The 9,483-nt window shown below is 40.6% G+C and overlaps 1 pseudogene; it reads right to left on the bottom strand.

Moving 5' to 3' along the window:
* Positions 1 to 6,306: 6,306 nt before the first annotated feature.
* Positions 6,307 to 6,828, bottom strand: LOC121044584 (alpha-synuclein-like; annotated as a pseudogene).
* Between the last annotated feature and the right edge of the window lie 2,655 nt (positions 6,829 to 9,483).

Below are 9,483 nucleotides of genomic sequence, written 5' to 3' on the forward strand. Positions count from 1 at the left end.
TAATAGTTAGCACTTAATTCATTTTTTTTAATACTGTAACTCTTCCTTATTCTGGAGTCTTGGAACACATCATTGACTCTGCTACATCGTTTGACCTTTGTCAGAAACTTCCTAAGTAGGAAAAATGTGTTGAAGCCACATGTCCTCTCTGCTAATGGAAGTGTCATACGTTAAGTTGAATTTGCCTTGGGATTTGAGTCGCTGTTGAAACCGGGTCTTGGGACATGTAATAACTGTAGGGAGCCAGGATTTCTGCTTTATTCTTATTTGAGAGATGTTCCCTCTGAGAGTGGGACATATGTTTCTTCCTATCATAAACCTTTTTTCAGGAAGGGCCTGATAGGTCGTTTGGTCCATTGCACCAACAAGACCATATCTCAGGAGGAAGGATGCCCTCTAGCATCTGATCCCTGCTGGTTTCACAGCCTGGAGACATGGCCTTGCCCTTGCTTCCTGGGCAGCATCAGATTCATGGCTTCACTCTTCATAGGTTTACCAGGTTATTACACTTCATTTCTCTTTTGAAAATTCCTTCTCTTTCTTAATTTCTCTGCAGACAAAATGCCATCCCACATTACACATCAGTCTCACATATTTATGGACTAATTTCATGTGCTTCTCCTTTTTTATGAACCACTCAGCTGCCCTTGTTTATCTTCCTGGGAACCATCATTTCCCATATTATAGCATTTTTATTCCTTGTCACTCATTTCCCTCACTTTCGACATAATTTTGTGACCTTTAGAATCCCTAAACTTGGTGTGTCACCCTCAGAGAAATCTCAGTAGATTCATGCCTTCTTTTTTTTCAGGGCAATAATAGAGTTTTGTACATGTACTCAACAGTGGTATTTATTCTTCTCCCTGGCCGAGCTCATAATATAAACTTCTTTCTAATTTGCTATTCTTGTTTGCCCCTTGGTGTCTTTTTTCATTATTAGTTCCCTATTTCCTCCACTCCCTTGGGCCTAGCGAGCTTCTCAGTCGAATGAGTTAGCATTTTTCACATTGAGTTTTATACAGCTATATCTTGCCTGGGTTTCCACACTTATTTATGTCTTTCTATTATTTTATCTTTGCTCATTGATATTTGCAACATCCCTTAGATTAGTAATATCAGGAAAATCTCATTAACTTGCTGATCACTCTTTCTCCCAGATCTTTATTAAGATATTAAGATTTAACACCAATTCCTTAGTACCCCACTAGTCATTTTGGTTTCATGCAAGTCTTTGAGCCGAAATGAGAAAGGACCCTGGAGGTGTGTCTGTCAGTTCTCTTAATACCCTACCTTGCATGTCATCTGAATCTGTTAATTTATACATGCTCCTTAGATTTTCCAACTCTTCCTTCAGTTCTACTTTTTCTGTAAGAAGCTCTTTATAAGACTTCATCATTTATTCATTGTCCATATTTAGAGTCTTTCAGAGTTAAAGATGGATTCCCCCTATCTCCGTAAATTGTTGTAGAAGGTGAGGGGTACCGACATGTATTGAGTTCTTATTATTATGTTCTAATGATGTTAATATTATTTTATCCAGTGGGCAGCACTCCGTGTAAGGAGGTGTTATAACCTCCTTTTTGTGGATTTTGAAGCTGGGGTGCAAAGAGGGTTGTAACCTTATTATTGGCATGTGGTGAAGAAGTGGCTGAGCTAGAATTTGAACACAGTGCACCAGCCAACTGCTGAAGGTCAGTCAGGCAGGCAGCCGCATTGCTCTGTGGCCTGTTGGCCCTCTGCTGGGGGGTTTTGGGGTACCTGGTGAATGCTGAGAGAAAGCATCCAGTGAGCAAGGTAGTTAGGGTGCTGCTGAGGATAAAGCAGCCACAGTGTGCTCTGGAAGGATTTCAGGAATCTCGTGGGAAGAGCGATGCCAAAAAGGCAGTCCTAAAAAGCACCTGTGTGGCTACCTCCCCTTGTGACCTCCCTTTGTGATCTCTGATTACTCCCCACAACTTGACACAGGTCTTGTGACTGTGCTTGACCCCCTGCATCTGCTGCAGGAAACTTTTGGTCTGTTTAGCAGAGCACCACCTTGGGATATGGTATTATTCTTTAAGGATCATGGCTCTCTTTTCCTTCCACTGTCTCTGGTGGGGCATGAATTTGGAAAGACACAGCTAATTCCCTTTCTTAGAAGAAAGCTAGCATGCAGCAGTATGATGAAGGGTGCAGAGAAAAGTCATGGTAAGTGTATAAAAGATTGACATTAGTGAACTCGAGGGAGAAATTTTGTCCAAATGGACTCAGTGGCTTGGACACTGTCCAACTGTTATCAGTTTGGTTGTGGCTTCTCTGTGAGTTTCTCTGAGTCATATATACCCTCCTGACACAGACCTTTCCCTTCTGATCCACACCAGACCCTTGGAGAGCCTGCGTGCCTGGGCTTTGGAACTTGTTCCCCTGGGTATCAGCATTGGACCAGTCCTCCAGTTTCCATACTCCCAAAATAGCTGCTTGGGACTTAAGCAGCCGAGGTCAGATTCTTGGTCATCTTGCTAACCTAGAGGAGAGGGCAGGTGGATCAAGGTTGGTCCCTTGGAATAGGGAGGAACCAAGGGCCACATCCTGGAGATGTGTTCTCAGATAGCCATCCTTAGGTTTATTTAGATTAAGTTATAGCAGCTCAGCAAATTTACATATACTGTTAAACTCACTATCCTGGAGTATTGTGCTGGGCATTTAAAATAGTGATAGAAGTGTCCCAAATAAGGTTGCCAGATTTAGTAAATAAAAATACAGGATACCTGGTTAATCTGAATTTCAGATAAACCATATATATATATATATATATGTATGTATTTAGTGTATGCTCCAAAGAGTGTATGGAAACATTTTCTCAGCTGCATAGAGACTGTGTGGGTGTTAAGTAGCACAGCTATAGCTGACATCCTCTACCCTGATGAGCTTGAAATATTGTATGGGACATATTTATACTAAAAAAAAGTTATTTGTTGTTTATCTGAAATTCAAATTTAGTGAGGCATCGTAGATTTTATTTGGCAACCCTAGTCCCAAAGGCAGATGCCTTAACTCAAGTAGTAAACACGTCATGGGGAAGATCAAGTCCCATGGGAACTTGACACTTGATGCTGTAACAGTATGAGGCAGGAGCTAATTCGGGCCAGATGAATGCCATGAACAAAAATCTCAGAAATGTGGGGCGCATGGTGGCTCAGCCGGTTAAGCGTCCGACTTAGGTCGTGATCTCAGTCTGAGCCTTGCATTGTCAGCACAGAGCCCACTTCCCCCTCTGTCCCCCTCTCTGTCCTCCTCTCTCTCTGCCCATCCCCAGCTGGTTCTCTCTCTTTCCTTTCTCTCTCTCTCTCAAATAAATAAACTTAAACAAAAAGCTCAGAAATGTAGGATTTCCACTAGATTCAAAGACTCCATAGGACTTCAGGAGGCAGAAATAAGGTGTGCTTGGAGAGGGGAGTGGATTTCAGGTGGGCAAAGAGACCTAAGCAAAGGTGTGGAGGTGGGAACATTGTGGAAGATGATGAGTAAGACTGTGGGAGAATAAACTGGGAAAGGATTGAAAGGGAAATTGATGTTGAGCTCTGTTCCATTGTTCATGTAGGGCCATTAAGCATTTTAACCATGGGAAAGAAACACCGTGAGTCATGTTTTAGGAAGATCATGGTTTCCTCTAGGAGGAACCTGAGGCAGAGGGAGGTTAAGTAGTTTGCCCACCACCAGCCTTGTAGCAAAGAAAGGGGAAAGGCCATGTAGATATGGTCAGCTTTAAGCAACTAAGAATTATATATGGAAACCTAATTCTTTTTCTAAAGGGCTTAATCTTTTTCTTTGTGCCCTTTCCCTAGATTGTGTAGAAACTGTATAAGTGGCAGAGTTGTAAGCTGACAACATCTACCCTCAATGAACTTGACCTCTTTCTCAACCGCTTTTGATATTTGGAGTTTAGGACACACAATTTAGTAGATCCTGAGAGTATTTCTCCCCAAGTGCTGGGATGACAGCGAGGAAGTACGTATTCACCTGCTTTATGCTGGCCTAACCTATGGGGTTATCCAGGAGGTCCATGACCACCTTTCCGGCTGCAAATGAGTCGGGTTTAGTTTAATCCACTAAATTGTTGTCATGGCCAATGTAAATCCTCCTCCAGCCCATCTCTCTCTTTCTCAAAGGGATATATAGTGCAGTAAGAATGTGGCCTCTTAGCTCAGTGCTGGCAACTTTAGAACTGTTTTCAGTCTGTGGGTTTTATAGTGATTATGCTATTTCTACTTCAGTACAAAGGCAGTGTTTTCTTGCTTGCTTGCTTGCTTTTTTTTTTTTTTTTTTTAAATGACAGAGAGGAGGGGCAGAGGGAGAGAGAGAATCTTAAGCAGGCTTCACTCTTAGTGTGGAGCCCAACGTGGGCTTGATCACATGACCCCAGGATCATGACCTGATTTGAAATCGACAGTTGGACACTCAACTGACTGAGCCACCTTGGTGCCCCCAAGTGTAGTATTTTCAAGCAAACACCATCCTGTTTAGTGCTTTGAGGCATTTCTTTTGTTTAGGCCACTCAAATTCATGTGTCAAAATAATATCAGGAAAACATGAGCAAATATCCATCCTTGTAATTTTCTGGGAGGTTGAGATTGCTTTCATGTAAGTGTTTATAATTTTGCTTTTCATTCACACGTTTATATTTTTTCTTTCTGCATTAACTAATAAATTCTTGTTTTCTGAATATGCCCAGGCTGTAAAATCACCTGTCAGAGGTACTTTAGTAGGGATTTAGGCATTAGAGGGAATGTTGGACTGAATGACTTTTAAGGTCCTTTCCATTTATGAGATTCTGTTATTCTATTTCCTTGGTGACTCAAAATCAAATTATATACCGATTTTCCCATAGTGCTCAAAAATTGCAGTTGACAGAAAGAGTGCTTGCAAATATTGATTTATCACATATTCTGTCTTTTGTAGGTTTAATCAGGCGATATATTACTGGAATTTATATTTTTATAATAATGATTTAATTACTTAGCAACTGTTTACACAATGTCAGCTGGTGAAGATTTCTGACGATTCTCCATGCTTTAGGCTGTCTGAAAAATTACAGTGTTAGGACCAGAAAAGAATGAGATGTGTAATATAGGTGTCATTCAGGGTAAGATAGGATGCAAAAGTTATTCTTACACAGTGGGCAATGGTCTTGATAATTCAGAATCAGTGAGGGAGTTTAAAAAATATATAGGTTGCTAGATCTCACCTTGGAAATTCTGATTCAATAGATCTGGGGTATGACACTGGAATCCTCTCTTCTCTAGAGAAAGTTGGGCTCTGACATTCTACCTTCTTAACAAAAACTGAGTGCTCTCCACACTTGCCAGTGTCCAGGAATGTGCATGTGGGCTGGGGTCCTCCTGGGGAGCATTATTTCTCAGAGTCACAGACAAGATTTGGGGCAACCCCTCTCCCTGATGCCCTCTGATTTCCTTTTGTTTTTCTAGCACCCCTCCCTCACCATGCCAAACCTCATGCATCTTTTACTCTGTTTCTCCCGATGCTCTCTCCCTTCTCCGCATGCATCAGTAAAATCAAGAAATCCAGCCCTTTAGAAAAAAATTTCCTCCATGCCATATCTCCCTTACTGAACCCACTTTCATAAGTAAGCCTCAGAATGGCAGATGGGATCCTGAAGAGAAAGACTAACTTCCTGTCTTAGTCTTAGTCTGTTTGGTCTGCCATAACAAAATACCATGAACTGGGAGGCTTATAAAGAGCAGAAATTTATTGCTCAGAGTTCTGGAGGCTGGAAATCCAAGATCAAGGTGCCAGCACGTGAGGGCTCTCTTCCACCTCTACAAACTTTGGTCCTCATATAGTGAAAGGGGCTAGTGAGCTCTGTGAGACCTTATTTATGTATGTATGTATGTATGTATGTATGTATTTATTTATTTATTTATAATTTTATAGTTAATATTTATAGGTGCATAGTTTCATGCTCACATATATTTAAGTATTGTATATATTAACAAATTTCACAATACATCATTATTTTTAGACAGAATCATTAAATGACACCTAGAAATCTTATAATATATGATGATAAATCACAACTTCTCAAGAACAGCAACAAAAAAAATAGTGAAGATTTAGAAATAAGTGGTAGTCACTTAGGTGTTTTAACTTTTAGATTTGAAGCCACAATATCCACATAGAGACCCTGCTACCATATATTCAGTTCAGTGAGAGGGAAGCACTGAAATGCTGAGTAAGGGCAGGTACAGATAATTTCAATCGTTGCTGATGGAAGAGTTTAAAATACGCTGTAAAAACTTTGAGAAAATGTCATGACTGGGCACGTTGGAACTGAGTACTTGTACAGGATGGAACATCTCTCAGTAGGTCTCAAGAAACTGCGAGTAAAAGTATCTCTTATGCTTCGGGTTCATAGTTTTGATACCTTCCTCAGAAGGCATTTCATATGCCTCATTGTCAGGATCAACAGGCATATCTTCCAGAATTCCTTCCTGTGGGCCTCCTTCTTCATTCTTGCCCAACTGATCCTTTTTGCCAAAGCCAGTGGCAGCTGTGATGCTCCCTGCTCCCTCCACTGTCTTTTGTGTGACTGCTGTCATCACCGGTCATCACCACCTCACCAACATTTGTCACTTGCTCTTTGGTCTTCTCAGCCACTGTTGTCACATCATGAACGCTCCTTCCTTGGTTTTGGAGCCTACATAGAGAACACCCTCTTTTGTCTTTCCTGCAGCTTCTGCCACACCCTGTTCGTTTTTTTTCAGCAGCAGCCACGACTCCCTCCTTGGCCTTTGAAAGTCCTTTCATGAATACATCCATGGCTAATGAATTCCTTTAAACCTTTTTTATAAATGCTAATCCTGTTCGGGGAGGGTTCCACCCTCATGACCTAATCATGTCCCAAAGGCCCCACCTCCTAATGATATCACCTTTGGAGGTTAGAATTTCAACATATGAAGGGGTCTCCTGAGTGGCTCAGTCAGTTAAGCATCTGACTTCAACTCAGGTCATGATCTTGCAATTTAGGTCATGGTCTCACGATTCATGGGTTCCAGCCCCATGTCAGGCTCTGTGCTGACAGCTCAGAGCCTGGAGCCTGCTTTGGATTCTGTGTCTTCCTCTCTCTCTCTTTCCCTCCCCAACTCATACTCTGTCTCTCTCTCTCTCTCTCAAAAATAAATAAAAAACCTTACAAGAAAAAAGAATTTCAATATCTGAATTTTGGGGAAAACAAACATTCAGACCGTAGTACTTACCAGTGGGTGATGCCAAATTGGGAGGTGGTTCTATAACTCTTTATGTATTTCAATAGCTTTATAAATCTGCAGAATAGTCTGTCTTTTCATTGTATAGTTTGGTCAATAGGTCGTTCACATTACTGGCAGACTGAAATTAGTGAGTAAGGATTTTATGCTTTCAGTGTGGACCTTCCCCAAACTCCCAAACACATTGCTTCCACAATGCATTCTTTTTTCCAAGTTAGAGACAATTACTTGGCCAGTCTAACTTTAACTTACAAAGATGTTTGAAGGCGGATGTTGACTTGTTTGTTTTCCTTTTGGTTCAGGTTTCACTTCTTCCTTGGTAATTGCTTTCGGAAGAGATACTTAGCAGAAAAGCAAACTGTTGCACCTAAAGATTGATTATACCTTTTCTTCCATTACTCTGTCCTTATCAATTTTATGTGACATATGTGAAAGTCAATGTAATGTTCATTTTTCATGACTACATGAAGAAAATGCTCAGCTCTGAAAACTTTAAGAAAAATCAGAGACTTTCTCCTTACCTGCTTCAATCCCTATTGAATATAGTGTTTACCATTATAGTTTTTAATATGTACATGCATATCTTGAAAGTCTTCTTTCTTTTACTTTGAATGTTTTATGTGGTTATTTTAGAAAATGTAGAAAAAAAGTTTATTAAGAAAATTAAAAAAAAATAAGAAAATAAAAACCATTTGCAATCTAGAGAACACTGTTTTATAGATATATGTGTATATGTATATATAGTATTTATATACATATATTTGTAATCACTGATAAATTCTGTGCTGAAATGTGCAATAGAGTATACATTCTCTTTTGCTCCTTTTTTTTTTTTTTTTTTTTTTTTTGAGAGAGAGAGAAAGAGAGAAAGACTGGGAGCTGGGGAGGGGCAGAGGGAGAGGGAGAGAGAGAATCCCAAGCAGGCTCCTCACCCTCGGCACGGAGCAGCCTAACAGAATCTAACAAGAGTCTGATGTTTCACCAACTGAGCCACCTAGGTGCCCCTCCAATTAATTTCTTTACAAAGAATACTAGATGTGGAGTTATTGGGTAAAAATGAATAAAATTTCTACAAGGCTCTTGATGCATAATGTCATATAAATTTTCCAGAATCTTAAAGCATATGAGAGGATGTATTAGTTATCTATTGTTGTAAAAAAAAAAATTACCTCAATATTTAGCAGCTAAAAACAAGCTTTCATTATCACCCAGTTTGGGAGGGTCAGATATCCCACCATGGCTTATCACAGTTTCACTGGGCTAGGGTCTTTCGTAGGGTTGTAGTCAAGGCATTGATCCCTGCTGCTTATATCTCAAGGCTCAAACGAGGGTGTGTTTGCTTTCAAGTTCACTCAGGTGGCTGCAGGCTGACTTCAGATTCTTGCTGGCTCGTGGCCAGAGGTATCAGTTCCTTGCCACCTTGGCCTCTCCTTAGAGCAACTCACAACATGGCAGCTGACTTCTCTCAGTGTGAGCAGGGGAGAGAATGAGAGAAAGCAAGCAATATGGATGGAAGGCACAGTTTTTCTGTAAATTAACTTTGGAAATGTTAACTTTGCTGTACTCTAGTTTTTAAAATTTTTTTTAATGTTTACTTATTTTTTAGAGAGACAGTGCAAGCAGGGGAGAGGCAGAGAGAGAGGGAGACACAGAATCTGGAGCAGACTCCAGGCTCTGAGCTGTCAACACAGAGCCCGATGAAAGGCCCGAACCCACAAAACTGTGAGATCATGACCTGAGCTGAAGTTTGCTTAACCAACTGAGCCACTCAAGTGCCCCTTGCTGCACTCTATTTGTAAAAAGCAAGTTATCAAAGCCCACACTTGAGGGAAGGGCAAGAGTACAACAAGGAGGTGGGAATCATGGCAGCCATCTTTGAGGCTGCCTATCACAGAGTACTACTATCATTGCATCATTACCAGCACTGAATGTTTTTATATTTAAAGTTTTTTTTCAGTTTGAGGTGCTCCTTGGTGCCTCAGTTGGTTAAGTATCCAATTTTGGCTCAGGTCATGATCTCATGGCTTGTGAGTTCAAGCCTCACCTTGGGCACTGTGCCAACAGCTTGGAGCCTGGAGCCTGCTTTGGATTCTGTGTCTCCCTCACTCTCTGCTCCTCTCCTGCTCAAACTCTGTTTTCTCTCTCTCTCTCAAAAATAAATAAACATTAAAACACTTAAAAATTTTTTAGTTTGATAAGTAAAAGTAATCACATTTCATTA

This window comes from Herpailurus yagouaroundi, unplaced genomic scaffold, assembly GCF_014898765.1.
Source record: "Herpailurus yagouaroundi ecotype Mexico unplaced genomic scaffold, PumYag 188, whole genome shotgun sequence".
Classification (NCBI taxonomy): Eukaryota; Metazoa; Chordata; class Mammalia; order Carnivora; family Felidae; genus Herpailurus; species Herpailurus yagouaroundi.